This window comes from Hipposideros armiger, unplaced genomic scaffold (genome assembly GCF_001890085.2).
Source record: "Hipposideros armiger isolate ML-2016 unplaced genomic scaffold, ASM189008v1 scaffold_331, whole genome shotgun sequence".
Lineage (NCBI taxonomy): Eukaryota > Metazoa > Chordata > Mammalia > Chiroptera > Hipposideridae > Hipposideros > Hipposideros armiger.
This window is the reverse complement of record NW_017731681.1, coordinates 1,018,457-1,036,336: the sequence shown is the minus strand read 5'-3', so window position 1 is coordinate 1,036,336 and position 17,880 is coordinate 1,018,457. Positions and strand designations below refer to the sequence as shown.

General features: G+C 51.6%; 1 protein-coding gene across 2 annotated transcripts in view; it reads left to right on the top strand.

The window, feature by feature from the left end:
- Positions 1 to 601: 601 nt before the first annotated feature.
- Positions 602 to 17,880, top strand: part of PACSIN1 (protein kinase C and casein kinase substrate in neurons 1) — a 65,780-nt gene continuing 48,501 nt past the window's right edge. Inside the window, exons 1-2 of one of the 2 annotated variants that reach the window (XM_019660873.1) lie at positions 602 to 704; positions 920 to 1,048. The gene's annotated coding sequence lies outside the window, so the exon portion shown is untranslated. Of the gene's footprint in view, positions 705 to 787; positions 1,049 to 17,880 lie in introns of those variants that run through there. The other variant, XM_019660872.1, reaches the window with a different exon arrangement.

The following is a 17,880-nucleotide window of genomic DNA, read 5'->3' as shown; positions in this document are numbered from 1 at the left end:
TGAACCTGAGGGCAGAGATTTGGTCTGTTTTGTACTGTGGTGTAGCCCAGCCCCTCTTCAGTGCCTGGCACATGGTAGGCCCTTAATAGATAGATGTTGAATGAATCATCAGCCCCTTGCATGTCTCTGCAGTGAAGACAGCTGCACCAGTCCCCCCTGCAGTGTCCAGGCTCCAGGAAGCATTCAGGGTCCAAGGCAGGAAGAGTGAAGGCCATTGGGGGTCATAGAGATCCCTGAGGAGATGGACTGGAGTCTGCCTTTGTGATAGCAGGTCCAGCTGGAACTAGGGCAGGCGGGTTAGTGATTGCCCTTTAGGGTCAATAGTGCACGTCTGGGCAAAGCTGACGGGGGTTATGGGTGGCGTGGTGGGGAGGAGGGGTCAGAGCGCGCGCACGCGGACACACACACACACACACACACACACACACACACACACATCCCACATACCCACCCTACACGCACTCGCACGTACCGTAAGAAGCAGAATTAGGAGAGCCTAGAAACCGACAGACAGGCGGGAGGAATGTCCAAGGTAGTGGGGAAAGGGCAGAGGGGAGGGAAGCGACACCCTTGGTCCACAGCGCGCCTGCAGGAGCGCCCGGGAGGAGGGCGCAACGTAGATGCTTCCTGCACTCGCGGCCGCAGAGCCCCTCTGCCCGGGTTGGGAGCACCCCCTGGAGGAGGCCGCTGGCTGCGGAACTGGGGTAATTTACCCCTCCCCGCGCGTCGGTTAAGCTAGTGGCTGCCTCCTCGGCAGCCGCGGCGCTTCCACCTGCGCAGGCACCGCGCCGCCCTGCGACTACCGCCATTGGCTCGCTAAAAATGCCTCTCTAATCTGCGCGCATCTGTGCACGCCTCCTCCATCCTCCCTGTCCCCTCCCTCCCCCTCCGTCGGCTCTGACCTTCCTCCTTCCCGCAGCCCAGGCGAGATCCCGGAGACGCAGTGGCGGCGGCGGCCCCCGGGAAGTCTTCCTGGCTTGAGACCGGGTCCTAGACGCCCCGCTAGGCCCCGTGGCGCCGCTGCTGGTGCCGGGCGCTCCTGCCCCAGGTAGGGAGTCTGGCCCTTGGATAGAGGGTGTGGAGGGAGGGGGGTCCCGGTGGGGGCTGAGAGGTGAGCGTGCGGCCGGGGGTGCTTTGCAAACGCCGGGGTTCGCGGGTATCCCCCAGGCAGTGCCAGGATGCCCCTGCTCTGCGCCCCTTGGGAGAGGGAACTGGCGGCAGAGGCCTTTACCCAGGGGAAAACGCAGGAAATAGGTGCCTTGGGAAGCTGGGACCTAGGCTCCTGGGGTCAGAGCCTCTGGCCTGGGGCGATCAGGTACCAGCGGGGTGGGTGGGCTGGTGCCAGCGTGGTGCATAAGCCATTTATGGATCAGAGTGGACTGAGGAGAAATACAGCAGCTGATGCTCTCTATGCCCTGTCTGGTTTTACAATTAAAGATACTTCCTTCTGTCCCTCTGCCCCTTCCCCCACAGCTGGGATGGGAGGGGGCAGAGGAGAAGAAGGTGACTGCTAAATAAATGGCCTGCAGATGCAGCAGAAGACTGGCACTGCCCTTCTCCCCAGGCTACTTGCTGCGTGTTGGAACTCTCTCCCCCTTAATTTTGCCTTACAGGAGGCCATGAAAAGATGAAAAGGTCATCAGGGTGTGAGGGACACAGCTGGCAAACCCCAGGGCTTGGCCAGAACCAGCTTCACGCCCCAGCTGCCCCCCACGCCCCGCCATCCTGCTCTGCACCCCACGTGCAGTGACACATGTGGCCGCTTTTCTCTGGGCATGACCATAAATAACCCACATTGCCCTGGCTCTGGCACAGTGGGGTGCAAACAGAACTGTCAGTGATTTTGGAGGTTGTAGCCCTCACCTACCTGGCCTTCTCATCACATGCCTAAATCACCACTCACAAGCCGCCCCCTCCAGGCAGCTTCCTTGATACCCCAGGTGAGATCTTTACCTGTGTTCTCCAACCGAGCCTGCCTCGTGGTTTGGCTATTTATGTCTTGTTCCTTGCTCTCTAGACCAGAAGTGCCTGCAGGGTAGGAATCTGTCTGATTCATCTCTGTCATCGACCCTGCACCTGACCAGGGTCTGGCACCAAGTAAATGTTAGGGGAATAAGTGAATGAATGAACTTGAACTCTGGGAAATAGCTGGCAACCTGAAGGAGAGGGTTGAGCACCCTATCGGCTGTCCTTCCATCCCCCAGGACCAAAGAACCACCCAAAACAGACAACCCCATCGAGGCCCTTCCTGGACCTAGAGCTGACAGGCAGCTCTGGCATTTGGGGATAAACGCCGCAGCCCCCATGTCTCCAGGATCTTTTGGGGCCCCTTGTTTGAGAGCCCTGATGTAGTCCAGGCTTGGTGGAAGGCCCTGGGTGAAGGTCTGGCTTTCCTCAGGCCCCTGGGTTGGCACTTTCTTCTTGAGGTGCTCGGCTCAAATCGGGGATCTCTGTTTCTCTATCCCAGCCTTTGGGGGAAAATCCTGATAAGCATAGGGAGCCTTGCAAGCCCCGAACCAGGCCATCCTCAGCCTCTGGGGTCCTCATAGTGAGCTCTGAGCAAATCTCATGACTCCATTATGTGGAGGAGCAAACCCAGGCCCAAAGAAGAGGCTGCCACCAAGGGTTCTGGTGTCTTTGACAGACATGGACATTTTTAGAGCTCCTCCCCAGCCCTCGTTGCTGCTTTGACAGCCATGCTGATAAAACACCTGCAAGCTGTTCTTGTCCTCTTCTTACTGAGGGGGAGATGGAGGCCCACAGAAGGTCAGCAGCAGAGCAAGGGGAGGCACTCAATCCCCGGCTCCAAGTCCAGTGCTCTCTCCACTGGACTCAAGGGAGCTGGGGCAAGGCCCCAGACCCAGGTCAGAGTGTCTGGTTGTCCTAGAGCCCAAAGGTTCCTCCTGTTGTCCTGGCCTCTTGAGAGAATAAGAAAGGTATTTCTGGGGTAGAGGGAGGCATGTGGAAGGTGGTTTAGTTAGTGCCTGCAGGTGGTTGGCCCTGGGGGTCTTGGGGGAGGTGCAGTAGTACCAGTAAAAACTAACAGTACACAGCATTTGCCATGTGCCAGGTCCTATCCCAACTGTTTTTAACCCACTCAATCTTCACGGTAGCCCCATTCACAGTGGATACTATTATTATTCCCATTTTACAAATGAGGAGACTGAGACACACATATGTTATCTGTTCAAGGTCACACAGTTTGAAAGTGGAAGAGTAAGGATTTGAACCTAGGCTCCAGAGTCAATGCTCTTAACCTGTATTCCCTATTGCAAGATCAAGAGGGCTATGGACCTAGCTGATGGGGACATTCTGTCTCTGTGGAGATACAGGCTTCAGGCACTCCATGGCTCAAGTCCCTGCACAGTAGGTAGTATGTGCATGATTAAGTGTGACTGTGACAGCTGTGGATGCTCAGCATAATAACGCCCATTTCAATGGGTCTGATTGAGCCCGGAGAGCAAGCTTTGTAAGATGCGCATCTGAGCCTGTCACTCCCCTGCTCTGCATCCTTTAGTGGTTCCCCATTGCTCTGGGGACAAAGTGCAGTCTTCCTAATGTGGCCCTGCCTGGACTTCCTCTTCCTTCTCACCCTCCCTCTGCCTTCCTGCTGCTCTAACCTTTTCAGTTCCTCAAATAACCCATTCTTCTCTCACCTGCAGTCCTTTGCACAGGCTGTTCCCCTGCCTAGAACACTCCCTCCTCTTTACATGCTCCTCACGCTCTGAGGCTTCAGAAAGGCTTCCCTTCCTTCCAGAAGCTTGGGCTTGGGCTGGGAGCCCCCTCCTTCATAGCCTGCGCACCTCCCCTCTCACAAGATCCTCTGGGACTTTTGATTGTTGCCCCCACCCCGGGCTGGGAAATCCGTGGGGACAGGGTCCGTGTCCCATTCCCAGCATCCCCAGTGCCTGGCACCAAGTAGCCCTAGCTTGTACTTGTAGAATGAGTGAGTGCACATCATTACTTTCTCTCCTGACCATTCTCGGGGCACACAGCATTGTTTTTCTCCCAACAGGAGATGAGGAACCACAAATTTGCATATAGCCCCCCAGCAGGAGCAAGCTGGTACTAGATGCCTACAGGGGAGAAGTGAAACTGTCTGTGGGCCTGGCAGGACAGGGGAGGGCATTTGGGGTGGGGGAAACCCTCCCTGGGGAAGCAGGTGGGAGCCATGGGGGAGGAGTAGGGGTGCCAGGTGGATGAGGCCTGCTTGTGTTTTTTTTTTAAGATTTTATTGTGGAATTGGGGGAGGGGAACAGACAAGGTGCTGTCCTTTTGTTCTTCAGTCTAGTTGTGGAGGGTCGCTTCACTGGCCCATTTGGTATTATCATTGTGCTCTTCCCTGGTGAGGCAGATCGGTTGCTGGCCATTGGACGGCCTCTCACAGTGGCTCTTGGCAGCTCACGCTGGCTCCCAGCCACTCACGGTAGTCATGGCATCCCACTGCAGCTTCACTGCAGCCTACACCATCGCTGGCGACTCAGGGCAGCCCAGCTCCAGGTCAAGCTGTTGTTCACCATCTTAGCTGTAGAGGGCGCAGCGTCACAGGCCCTCATGTGGGATCTGAACCAGGGCCTTGCTGCTCAGAGCTGGTGTCCCAAGCCAACTCTTAACCAACGCGCCACTTGGCTGGCCAGAGGCCTGCTTGTTTTGGTTTCAGATTTTTTTTTTTAAAGAAAAAAGAAAGCTTTTATTATTATTTTTTTATTACCAAAGTGATACATGTTTGTTGTGGAAAATTTCGAATGTACTGGAAAGCCAAATAAAGAAAACCCATTAGCCAGGGCCAGACCTGCCTGCTGTGGGCACTTTGGGACTGGTTTCCAGCCCAGTGGAATGGAGGGGGAAGCTAGGGACTGGTGGGGCAGGTCAGGGTCCCAGGAAGTAGATGTGGGGATTAGTGTGCAGGGGAGGAGTGGTCCCCAAACCCCAAGCCTCACCTGTGGACAGCAGGGGAAGGAAGCAGACGGGGCGGTGGGGCTCTGACGTAGGCCTATCGGGACACCTCAGACCCATGGCACTCCGGAGCTAGAGTGGCCCTTTAGAGCAGAAGTTGCCTGGAATAGTCAGGTCTTTAGACCTCAGCACCCACCAGGCACTGGGTATGCCCTTGACACATGGCTCTGCAGTAGCAGTGATCTCTGAAAGGGCTGCCAGCGAGGGTCCTGTGCGGACAGCACCCAACAGCTGGGGCAACAGATAGTGTTCACCACCCAAAGGGGGACATACTTGTACTAAAATGACCATTTGTTGCATTTGTTGCATTTCATTTGTTTAGGTGTCTTGTAATTTTATTTGCTAAATCTGGTCCCCTAGACTGGGATGGGGAGGGATAGAGTAGGGGAGGGAGTGTAGGGGGTCCTCATTTTCTCTTGTCTTGTTTTGGGGGAGGGTTCAATGGATGCTTGTTTGAATATGATGGTTTAAAAAAATAACATGTCTATTTAGAAATGAATGAGATGTTTTAGATTCTGTATCTGTAACTGTTTCTGTTTACTGTCTTAGAGGGTAGCTCTCCATTTGTGCTGCTCAGAAATAATAAAATGAATCTTCTTGATTCAAGGGAGACAAAGGGAGATTTGATGATCGAAGGTGGAGTCACTAAATAAAGTCAATCCATTTGAGAAATAAAAGTCGTCGTCATAATAAAGCCTTATGTGTCAGAGGGTGTGGGAGACTGGGATCCTCACATCAGCCGGGGAGAGTAGGTCAGCTCTGCCTTTTTGGCAATAGTGATCAAAGTTTTGACCCAGTAGTTCCTCATCCAGGGATTTTTCCTATAGACGTCCTCTTAATAGGGTGCAAAGAGGCCTGAGTGGGGTGGGCAGCACAGCCAAGCTAACTGTCCACCAGGAAAGCTGTGATATAATTAGGACCTCTCCAGACTATGCGATTTTAGGCAGCTGCTCATTCTTTCATTTGGCCAGTGAATATTAACATAATGTCTTCTGTGTGCCAGGCCATGTTTTAAGTTCTGGGGACACTGAGAGAAAAGAATGGGGCAGAGCTTAATACCAGGACGGAAAGACAATCAGAGCATATCAGCAAGTTAGAGCAAGTGACTTTATAGAACAAGGTGTTTAGTATGATCCCATTAAACAATACAGATGTGTATCTCCGTGTTCATACTGCATAAAAATGTCTAGAAGGTTGCAGACCCGATGTTTATCAGAGCTTACCTCTGGGGCAGGTATTGGGAGGCCAAATGCAGGCAAGATGGGAAGTGTTGCCTCTTTATTTTAGCGCCCTGTGCTGTTTGCATTTTATACTACACACATTCCTCATAAAAATGCAATTAAAATGATACTTGATAATACCTGATGTTTTTCTTGGAAATCTAAACAAATGAGCAGTTTAAATTGCATTCCCCTTAATTTGATGGCATTTGAGTCAGATGCTGCCACTTGGGTTCGAAGAGTTTTTACTTGTGGCTGGTTTCTTGTTTCTCCTCCTCCGCTTCCCAATCCTAGGGTGGACGATACCTGCTGGGATGGGAAAGGGGGGAAGGTAAGTCTGGGTATCAGGAGGGCTGCAGAAGGAGCACCGCAGAAGCCGAGTAGCCATGAATGTGGTGACTGAGCACCCATGGAGTGCGTGACACTGGGGTGTCCTTTGAGGGCCACAAAGGAGGGAGGCAGGCCCTGGAGGCAGTGCCAGGGAGCCCGAGGGGCCTGAGATCCACTGACACATGCCAGGCACTGTTCTATTTATCCATCTTTGTTACCTCATTTAGCCTCCTCAGTAACTTGTGAGGTTATCACCATTTTACAGATGTGGAAACTGAGGTTAAGTGACTTGCCTGAGGTCACACTGGAAGTTAAGTGGCTGAGGCAGGATTCACACCCATGCAGTCGAGATCCAGAGGTTTTGCGTTTAACCTCTGTGCCCCATACCTCTGGTTAAGGAGTGGAGATCGTCACTTCTCTCAGAGTACAGGCAGGCATGTTCCCAAAGACTGGGGGGAGGTGCCTTCCAGGCAGAGTGACAGCAAGGACAAAGATGCAGAGACTGGAATGTGAGAAGTGGGCACAAGGGCTGGGGAGGAAATCGGCTCAGGAACCTGAGGAAGTGGGAAATGAGACTGGTAGGGCAGATATTTTAGACGACCAGACTCATTGGACTTGCTGGGGCAGGTGGCCCAGGGCTGTCCCCCTCCTCGCAGGGCCTGGCAGAGGCCCGGCATCCCTCAGCCCCCCTCCACCCCACTGGGGCCTTCCCCAGGGCCACAGGCTCTATCCCTGGCCTGCCTGGGTCCAGCCTTGACTTGCTGCCAGAGAAGAAACAGTCGAGGCAGGGCAGGCACATGGGCTGCGGGGTGGGAGGCCCAGGGTGGAGGTCCTGGCCCCAACACTAACTCACAGAGGGACTTTGGGCCACTCAGCACCTTCCCTTACACTTGGTTTCTTCTTCTGTCCTTTATTTTTAAACTTTTTGTGGAAAAATAGAGGCCTTTATAAAAGTAGAGAGAATAGTAGAATGAACCACATGTACCCATTAACTGTTATCAACTCATGGCCAGTCTTGTTTCATTTCTCCCCACCCCCCATAATAATTCAAACCAAATCCCAGGCGTCATTTCATCACAAATATATCAAGATATACCTCTAAAAGATAACGATCTTCCCTACCGTAATCACAATACCATTATTACACCTAAGAAGTAACCATTGCTTTATACCGACAAATATCCACTCAGTAAGTATTCACATTGCCAGTCATCAGACATGTATTTTTTCAACTTTTTGAATCAATATCCAAGGAAAGTCCCCACACTGTGTTTGGCTGGTATGTCTTCGTCTCTTTTAATCCATAGTTTCCCCCCCATCTTTTTCTTTTCCCCTGGCAGTTTATTGGCAAAACCAGGACATTTGTCCTGTAGACTCTCTCAGGTCTGGATTTTGTTGATGGCCTCCCTGTGGTGCAGTTAACATGTTCTTTGGTCCCCTCTGTAAGCTGTAGTTGGGTTTATCCTGAGGCAGTCATCAGTAAGTCTTCCTGGCTCCACCGGAATCCGACCACGGCTCACCACCTGCATTGCCGTCCTCCTCTCCAAGCCTTTGCTGCCACTCCCCTGGGTTATTGAAAAAGCCTCTACCTGGTTTCCCTGCCCCGCTCCTTGCCCCAGCAGCCAGAGAGATCCTCCTAAAACCTAAATCAGATCACATCCCTCCACTGCTCAAAACTTCAGTGACTTCCTCTCATTCGGAATAAAACCCAAAGTCCTATAGAAAGTCCTGTAACAGTCTACAAGGCCCTGTGTGATCTGGCTGCCCCAGAACTCTGACCTCTCGTCTCATACCACTCCATCCTTGGCTTCTGGCCATTTCGTGGGCGTATCAGATCTCCTCCTGCCTCAGGGCCCTTGCACTGCTCTTCCCTGTGCCTGGTCTCAGAGGTCTGCCTGGCTCAGGATGTTCACATCTCTGCCCGCGTCACCTCCTCAGAGAGGCCTTCCCAGAGCACCTCATCTATAGCCACGGCGTTCTCATCCCCTGACCCTGCTTTATTTTTCCTTCTAGCACTTGTCCATCTCTGATGTTACAGCCTTGTGGGTTTCTTGTCACTTCCCTACCTGCCTGTGGCTTCCGTAGGGGCAGGCATCACGAGTGCCCACAGGGTGGACCTCCTCCTCCTCTTCCGTCCCTCCCTGTCAGCTCCTCTCATGTCAGCAGTGCTTCCTGAAAAATAAAACAACCTCATACTCATACATTCGCTTCATAGTTTTCAAAATACTTCCTGTTGGAGCCGCTAGCAGCCGAACCCAACACAGAGATTCCTGGGCAAGGGGTTTCACAGGAGAAGGGAACATGGGCGCCTGTTAGGGTGAGGAGGGAGCTGGGGACAGATGGCTTTCAGCTGAAGTCTAGCTCCAGCCTGACCCCACAGGGAGCTCCAGACAGGGAGCAGCAAGCACCCTGGGGGTGTCTTTCCTTGAGACAAGGGGCCAGGCCTCTGCACCCCTTCCCAGGCTGTCATTGGCTGCCTCCCAGGAAGGGATAACCTCCCTGGCCTCTCTAGGCGAGGCAGTTCATGTGGAAGCCAGGGTCAGCTCTTGAGACAAGGGGTAGCTGTGAGCGCCCGCAGCGGCTGGGTAGTGGGTGCCCATCTGATAAAGGGATGCTGACAGCACCTCCTGCACTTCCATATCCACTTACTGTTTTGAGTCCTGCCACAAACCCATGAGGCAAGTATTCATTAGTTTCCATTATTCCCACTTGATAGATTAAGAAGCTGAGGTTCTCAGCAGTGACATGACTTGCCTGGGGTTGCTCGGCCAGGAGAGGCAGATTTGGGATTTGAGCTCAGATTCTTACTTGGGATCCTCTCATTGGTTGATAAATTGTCTTAGTGGCTTCTGGTTCATAGTTTTACTCTCATGCATTCATTCAACAAAGAGGTATTGAGTGCTGTGCTTGTACTGACCTGGGCACTGGCCATTTGGTAGTAAAACCTGCTTTGTCCTTGCCTCCTGGGGCCTCCAGTCTGGGGCCCTGTCCAGCATTTAGCTGCCCACCACCCTGCTCATCCCTGCTGAGCCCAACTCCATAATGACAACATGTGATGTTTGTTGATCACTTCCTATGTGCCGGGCACTGTATTAGGCTCCTTCTGTTGATTAGCTCACTTCACCGTCATAGTACCCTGTTTTCAGATGGGTACGCTGAGGCTGCAGAGGGTTTGAGGCTTCCGGCCAGGTCCCTAGGTGAGTGTGTGACAGAGCTGGGGTTCAGACTTGTTCTGAACATGGCTCTCCCGGCTCCTGCCTCCCCTCCCCCAGCCCCACCCCCAGCAGGATATCTGGTGTCACCTCTATCAGCAGCTCCATCGGACACCAGGCTGCCACTGCTGCCTGCTCCCCGAGTGTTGGGTGACTGGCCACCGTCTCACCTGCCCCACTTGGCCCTGCCCCAGACGGGGTACCTCTGATCGGAGGCCTCTCCCACCTTCCAGGGTCCAGGATGCCTGCCTCTGCTGTCCTCCCCAGCCCCTTTGTCACTGGCCCTGACGATCTGGGTGTGCCCTTCTGCCACTCTCAGCTAGGCCTGGGCATTGGTGGCCCCTCCCCCGTCACACCAGCTGGCCTGGTAAACTGCAGAGCTGGCTTGGCTCCTGCGCCCTGGGCAGCGCGGGGGGCAGGGTGGCAAATCACAGCAGGCTTCCTTCCCACCTCACTGCTCCCTAGCCAGGGCCAAGACAAGACCCACAGGGAGAAACCAAGTCACAGCATTGCCGCCTGAGTGAGGGATGTGAGGGTGGGAGGGCCCCCCCAAACCCAGATTGCCTTGGTGATGGGGGTCTATGTGGCAAGAGAATGAGGGTGGACACTGCAGTTGGAGGCAGATCCAGGTCCCTGAGACCCCTGCTCCCACTAGAATCCCCTTACTACTGCACCCCCAGGCTGCTCTGAACCATTGCTTGGCTGAGCTGGGCAGTGGAGGCCTGGGCTCTGTCCCCAACCTCAGGCCTGGAAACTCACTCCAGAGCTGCAGTGAGGAGGGGCCTGTGCCCCTCTTGGCAGAACTCTGGGAAAATTTGTTCAAATCCTGGACATGAAATAGCATACAAAATCCATGCACATAAGCCCGTCTCTCTGGTGGCCTGGTCGGTGGAGTGGTTACTCTGCCTACAGCCTGGCGGTGATCGCTGGAGCTCTGTGGTCTGCAGGAAATCAGGTGCTCCCCACAGTGGCTGGGGGGGCCCCCCCCCCCCCAGAGCTGTGGCCATCCCACCTTCATTGTGAGATAACATCTGAATTCCATTACATTTTTCTCCTAACCCGTTGGCGATTTTTCGAATTTGATCATTTTGTTTACAATATTTCTATTAAGAAGAACTTTGCCTCTTTACCTATTTGGTTATTCTGAAATATGATACAGACAGTAGGATAAGGGCTCCATTCTTTCCCTTTATTTATCAAATTTTAGAGAAATGAGTTTGTGCTCTAGCATCCTCCAAAGGTGACCAGTGTTTGTCCCCATTTAAAAAATAGAAAAGTGTATAAAATAGGTTATACATTTTAACAAATTCAGAAAAAGCCAGCGCTCAAGTCAGGGTCAAACCCACCTAGGTAAAAAATGGAGCATTGCCACAGCTCCAAGAGACCCCCTCGGACCCTTCCCCACCACAAGCTCCTCTCCCTCCCAGAGGCACCCACCATTTAAATAGAGTTATTATCTGCTTTGGCTTTGATTTTACCACATAAGCATACATCCAACACCAAATAGTTCTGTCTCATTTTGAATTTTAATTAACGAAGTTATTGTTTTATGTCCGGCTTTTTTCTCAATTAACATTTTTTTTTCCTGCCATGCATCTCGGTTATTCTTTGTAGTCGTCCTTTCATTTGTCATCATTGCCTAATGCTCCAGCATGCGAATATGCCATGATTTACTTCTCTAGCCTATACTGTTTACAGACATCAGGGTCGCTTCTGACTTGGGCTACTGTGAAAAACGCTGCTCAGAACATTCTTACACATATCTCTGGGCAAACAGGCACAAGAGTGGGACTGTTGGATTATTGGTTATGTGTATTTTCAAACTTACCAGATAATGCTAAACTGTTTTCTGAAGCGGTTGTGCCAGTTCACGCATTTACAAGCAGTGTGTGTGGGATCCAAGGGCTCTCCATTCTTGCAGATGTTTGGTGATTAGTGGACTTATGTGGGGTTTTTTATTTTGATTTTTATTATCACTATGGATTTTTGTCAATTTGATGAGTTTCAGTCCTTGCACTCATTCTCAGCGATGCTCAAATCATCCCATCTTTGGCCGGTGGGAGCCTCTTGAGGTTTGACCCTGGCAACCTTTTCATGCAACCATACTGGTCTTTGAAAGTGTGCTTGCTTTCTGGAATGATTATCCAAGCTTCTGGGAGCTGCAATTAGCCATTTCTCTAAGGAGCTGTGGATCCTTTTACATATATTATTTTAATGTATTTTAAAATTCAGTGGCTTTTAGCACATTCACAACGTTGGGCAGCTATCACCACTATCTAATTCCAGAATATTTCCATCTCTCCAAAAAGAAACCCCATGCCCATCAGCAGTTACTCCTCAATTCCCCCTCCCCCATGCTCCTGGCAACCACTAATCTACTTTCTGTCTCTATAAAATTGCCTGTTCTGGACATTTTGTATAAATGGAGTCGTTGAAGTCTTTTGTGTCTGGCTGCTTTCACTTGGCGTAGTGTTTTTAAGGTGCATCTATGTTGTAGCATGTCATGGTACTTCATTTCTTTTTATGACTGAATAATATTCCATGGTATGGATAGACACATTCTGTTTATCCATTCATCCACCGAGGGACAGTAGTTTCCATTTTCTAGTTTTTATAAATAATGCTTCCATGAACATTTATGTACAAATTTCTGTGTGGACATAAAACTCTTCGTGTTTTCGTTTCTCTTGGACATATACCCAGGAGTAGACTTGTTGGATCATATGGTAACTCTCCGTTAACCTTTTGAGGAACTGCCAGACTGTTTTCCAGGCTGCACCAGTTTACATTCCCACCAGTGATACATGAAAATTCTAATTTCTCCTCGTCCTCACCAACACTTGTTATTGTCCATCTTTTTGATCATGGCTGTCCTAGTGGGTGTGAAGTGACATCTTATTGTAGGTCTGATTTGGATTTCCCTGATGACCTTGAGCATCTTTTCATGTGCTTATTGGCCTTTTGTATCTTCTTTGGAGAAGTGTCTTTTCATATTCTTTGCCCATTTTTAAATAGGGTATTTTATCTTTTTATTGTTGAGTTTTTATATTCTAGATACCCAGACCCTTATCAGAAATGTGATTTGCAAATATTTTTCCCCCATTTCTGTGGGTGTCTTTTCCCTGTGGATCCATTTAATGGGAATTGTCTTTAGAGACTCCGTTTGGGTTTTAGAGGCATTAGGCTTTTTGAATTCTAGAAACCAGCCCCAGGACCCACCCATAGGCTCAGAAGCTCTGAGCAGTAGGGTGTCATCTTACAGTGGCACTGAGAGGCAGAGGAGACTGCTGCCTGCCCAGGGGTACCCAGCTGCTATGTGGCTGTGGGGCACCAGAGTCAGGTCCCCATTTAGTTGTCATTGCTCCTCTTGGGGTCCCCACCCTAGCCAAACCTACAGCCTCCAGATTGCCAACCTCAGCAATGCCCTTTACCTCAATGTCCCCGCTCGGCTTTGTTGCTGTCAGCCCCTCTTCCTCCAAGGAGAAGCGTTATCCTCTTAGGATGAGCTCCTGCGGCCCCAGGAGGTAGGAGGTTATATTTGCACACATTGTTAGGGATCAAATTTGGGAAAAACTGGGTTCCCCGAAAGTAAAGACTTTCCTTTATGGCAGGACTCATCAGTGCCTTTAACCTGCTATTGTGTATTGTGAATGTCAAGGAATTTAATTGCCAAAACTTAGAAGCAAGCAAGACCTCCTGGAACAGGTGAATGGATAAACTATGGGGTGCATCCAGACAATGGAATATTAATCAGCGCTCAAAAAAAAAAAAGAGCTATCAAACCACGGAAGACAAGGAGGAAACTTAAGCACGTATTACTACGTGAAAGAGTCAATCTGAAAAGGCTACATACTGTATGATTCCGACTATATGACATCCTAGAAAAGGCAAAACTACAGAGACAGTAAAAAGATCCTGTTGCCAGGGGTGAGGAGAGAGGAAAGAAGGGAGAATGGGAGGGAAGGAAGGGGGGAAACCAATACCGTATTTGCCGGCGTATAAGACGATTTTTTGGCCCTGAAAAATATGCCTCCAAGTGGGGGGTCGTCTTATACGCCAGGTACACTTCAGATAGACTGCCCATATAACAAACTCTGTATTTTGAGTGGAAATGTTAGGGGGTCGTCTTATACGCCCAGTCGTCTTATACGCCGGCAAATACGGTAGGTGGAATACAAGGGATTTCTAGGGCAGTGAAACTATTTTGTATGATACTGTAATGGTGGGTACATGTCATTATACATTTTTCAAACTTCATAGAATGTATACCACCAGGAGTGAGCCCTAATGTAATCTGTGGACTCCGGGTGATGATGACGTGTCCATGTTGGTTCATCAATTGTAACAAATGTACAACTCTGCTGTGAGATGCAGATGGTAGGGGAGGCTGGGGCCGGGAGAGGATGTGGGAATCCTGTGTATTTTCTGCTCAATTTTGCTGTGAACCTAGAACTGCTCTAAAAAAATAAAGTCTATTCATTAAAAATAACATCAGGGAGTGATAAGTGTTGCAAAGGATAAATAAAACAGGGTTAAGGGGCTAGGGAGTGATGGGGGTGGGCTGGTTGTGTTACATGGGGGGGGGGGTTCAGAGGCATTGACCAGAGACCTAAAAAAAGGTGAGGAAATGGGCCCTGTGGACATCAGGGGCAGAGCATCCCAGTCTGGGAGCAACATGGGAGCCTGATGTGTGTGAGGGACGCACAAAGGACAAAGTGGCTGGAGGGGCGCGGGGGTGGGGGTGCGGAGTGGTTGTGGGTGAGGGCAAGCAAACAGGTTGGGGCCTCCAAGTTCCCAGGCCCGGCAAGCCTGAAGATCTTGCTCTTAGTGAGACGGTGAGTCACTGGAGGGTTTTAATTTGAGGTGTGACATGTCAGAATTCTATTTATATTTTTAAAAGATGAGCACCTGACAAACAAACAGTAGTGGGCAAAGGTGGAAGGAAGGGGACTCTCAGGAGAGTGTGCAGCCCTCCAGAGGAGAGGTGATGGTGGCATGGACCCATGGCTATGGCCGGGGTTACTGAAGGGGGAGTCAGTGGGATGTGGTGTGAGGGAGGGAGAGGGATCTAGGCCTTCGGTTTGAGCATTTGGGGGAACAGTGGTGTCATTTTGTGAATGCCCTCGGGAGACCAGGGTTAGGTCAGGCTCAGGAGCAATCCGGAGTTCGGTTTGGGACACAGCAGCCTTTTCAGCATCCAGCTGGAAGGTTGAGGAGGTGCTTGGATTTCCGTGGCTGGAGTTCAGTGGCAGAGTTGGGGCTGGAAATACAAGAGTGGGGTATTTTAAAGCCGCAAGCCTGGATGAGATCACTTCGAGATCAGGTGTAGATGGGGAAGAGAAGAGGCTTCAGGCCTGACCTCTGGGAGTGTTGGCACAGCGAGGTTGGGGACCAAGCAGTGATGGGGTGGCGGGGTGGTGTCAGAGAGGTGGGGGATCATGTATGTCAGGGCCTAGGGTGGCAGTGGAGCAGGGGGTGGTTACAGGAGGATTAGAGGGGCACCAGGGGTTTTGGCACCTGTGAGGTCCGAGGTGGCCAGCCAGGATCAGAGCCTGATTGGAGGGGTTTCAGGAAGGAGTGGAGTCAGGGCGTTTGCACAGCCTTTCTAAGAGTGTCCTCTACGAGCTAAGGGAGCAGAGTCGTGGGCAGGAGCTGTGGGCGTAGTCCAGTCTGGGAGGGATTTTATTTATCTTCAGTGAGAGAAGTAGCACCATGTTTGTCTCTTGATGGGAAAGATTCTGTACGGTGGACAACCGATCACCTGGGAGATGAGGATGCAACCGTGCAGTTGGGGAGCCAAGTGCAGGCCCTAGTGCCCAGTGGGAGGGAGGCTGGGGGAGGGATGTGGGGTGGTCTGTAGCCTGCTCCCATTTTCTCAGTGTGAGCAACACAGTCGTCAGCTGAGGAAGGAGGTGTTGTGAAACACTGGTCTCCCGGCGGTTCGCACAGCTGCTGTGTGAAGCAGGTGCCATCGTTGCCACTTTGCAGAGGAGAAAATGGGCCCAAGGGGAACTTGGCGGGAAGGGACGGGACCGGGATTTGAACAGGGTCTGGTGGATCCCGAGGACCGTCTTCTGGGAGGGGGTATCAGACTCACAAGTCTGCACCTGCTCGTCAGCCTCCCCACCTGGTGCAGCCCTTCACCTTCAGGGCAGACACCAGGGCCCTGACAGGGGAGGTGACCAGGCCTGGCCCAGGAATACATTTCTCACCTGGTCCTGTGAGCTCCCACCCTTATGGAGGGAGGAAGGGGGGGCGGCCATGATGAATTTGAGGGTCCCTGGTACCAACATCCATTTGGACCCCGTGTCTAACAGTCCTTGAAATGCCTGTGTATTCCACTGTCTCCAGTGATGGTTACCCAAATAAATGGCTGTGTAAGTACCTCTGGGGAGGGCCTGGTGGAGTCATTACCGCGTATATTTGTTCTGGGGTCACGTGGCCCTCACTCCTGGGCACCTGATCTCTCCTTCATTAGGTTAGACCTGCAGCCTTGCTCAGGTCTGGAAACTGGGCAGGGGATTGTGACTTTTTTACTGGGGTGCAGCCCTCAGCCCTGATCACCAGGCCTTGGTTTCTTTTGATTACATGGAGTGGGCAGTGTCCCCGCTGGCTGCCCCTCTGGCGTGCCCCTGGGGATGTGAGTTCTATTAATCATATTCATTGCTGTGTGGGTCAGGCCCTCCCAGCTGCCCCTCTGACCTTGCCAATAGTTATGATCATTGCACCCACCTTTCTTCTGCCCAGTAAGTGCTGCCACATGTCTGTCATCTCCATTGCTGTCAGAGCGCCCAGTTCTGTACCAGCAGCTCTCAGGTCTTCAGAGGACAAGCTCACCCCAGAGCTTGTCAGGCTGACGCCCCTCACACCAGTGCTTTCCTGTGGCTTTGGCAAAGGAAAGGGACAAGTGATGGGTCTTCTGGCTTGACCAGGTGGCGTGTTCACCTGACTGTGCGCACTCTGTGCCTTCTGATTACTTCTTGAACAGTCTGACCTAGCAGCTCCGGCATTTCTACTTCTTGTGCTGTGGACATCGCTTTCTCCCTGCAGTGTATTAACACTGTCTTTCGGGGTCCTTACCGGGTGTTATTTCTTGTATTGTGGGTGTAATCCAACTTTATCCAACTCCCTTATCCAACTTTACACCCTCCACTGCACCCCTGCCCCTATCCAGCCCCTCAGATCGCATCCCGCGTGCTCTCCTGCAGTGGGGCTGAGGTGTGACTTACCCTAGTTATTGGTCTGGTGGCCAGGAGAAGAGGGGGCAGAACTGAAGGAAGGGTTCTCAGCATTGTCTTCAAGTAGGGTGCATGCAACGCTGAGGGGTCATTTATACGTCCCACTCTTTCCCAAGCAGGGGCTGCTGACCTTGGTTGGTGCTGCAGATGCATCTTGAGCTAATTCAGCCTTCTCTGATGTTCTGCTCCACTTACAATTAAGCCCTGTGCCTGCTTCTCAGCTTTCCCTCCCCTCCAGCTGCTGGAGAAGAGGATTTATAGGAAGCTAAAGAGGCCCTTGGCTTTCATCACACTTGGCCTTAAATTAGTGATTAATCGCTCTCAGCCCTTTTTTGTCTTTCTCCAGTGCTGAAAGTCCCAGCAACAGTTCCTTGGGCTTTCTAATTAATTACGGCTCCCCCAACCTCTCAAACTCTGGAGATATCACCTTGCAGTGTGCTTCGCTTCACTTCCCACCCGGGAAAGTGTTTGCAGCTTCATCTCTGCTGCTTGCAGGCTCAGTCCTCCTGCCGCAGCCACTGGTGAAGGACCCAGCTCCCTGTTCCAGTGTTCGGGGGTTGCCTCCTAGAGCCACTGCTGACACCAACTGGCTAGGTTGGGTTCCTGGGGAGACAGACTCTGAAATGAAGGTTTATGTGCTGGATGGTCGTTGAGTCGCACTCTCTGGAACAGCCCTTGCAATAGGTGAGGGAAGCAGAACTGGGCAGAGAGAGGGGGAGGCTGACCACAGGCCTCACTTGATCCCATGGAGAATACTGAGGTCGGGCTGGCGATTCAGAAGTGTCCTGACTTAAGACAAGGGATCCAGGCCTGTGTGAACCAGTTATTGGACGTGAGCTGCTTCTGGGAGCAGGCTGTAAGGTGGGGGGCAATTCTTGGAGACAGACTCTGAGAACTGTCAGCATTAAATACTCCACAAAGGGC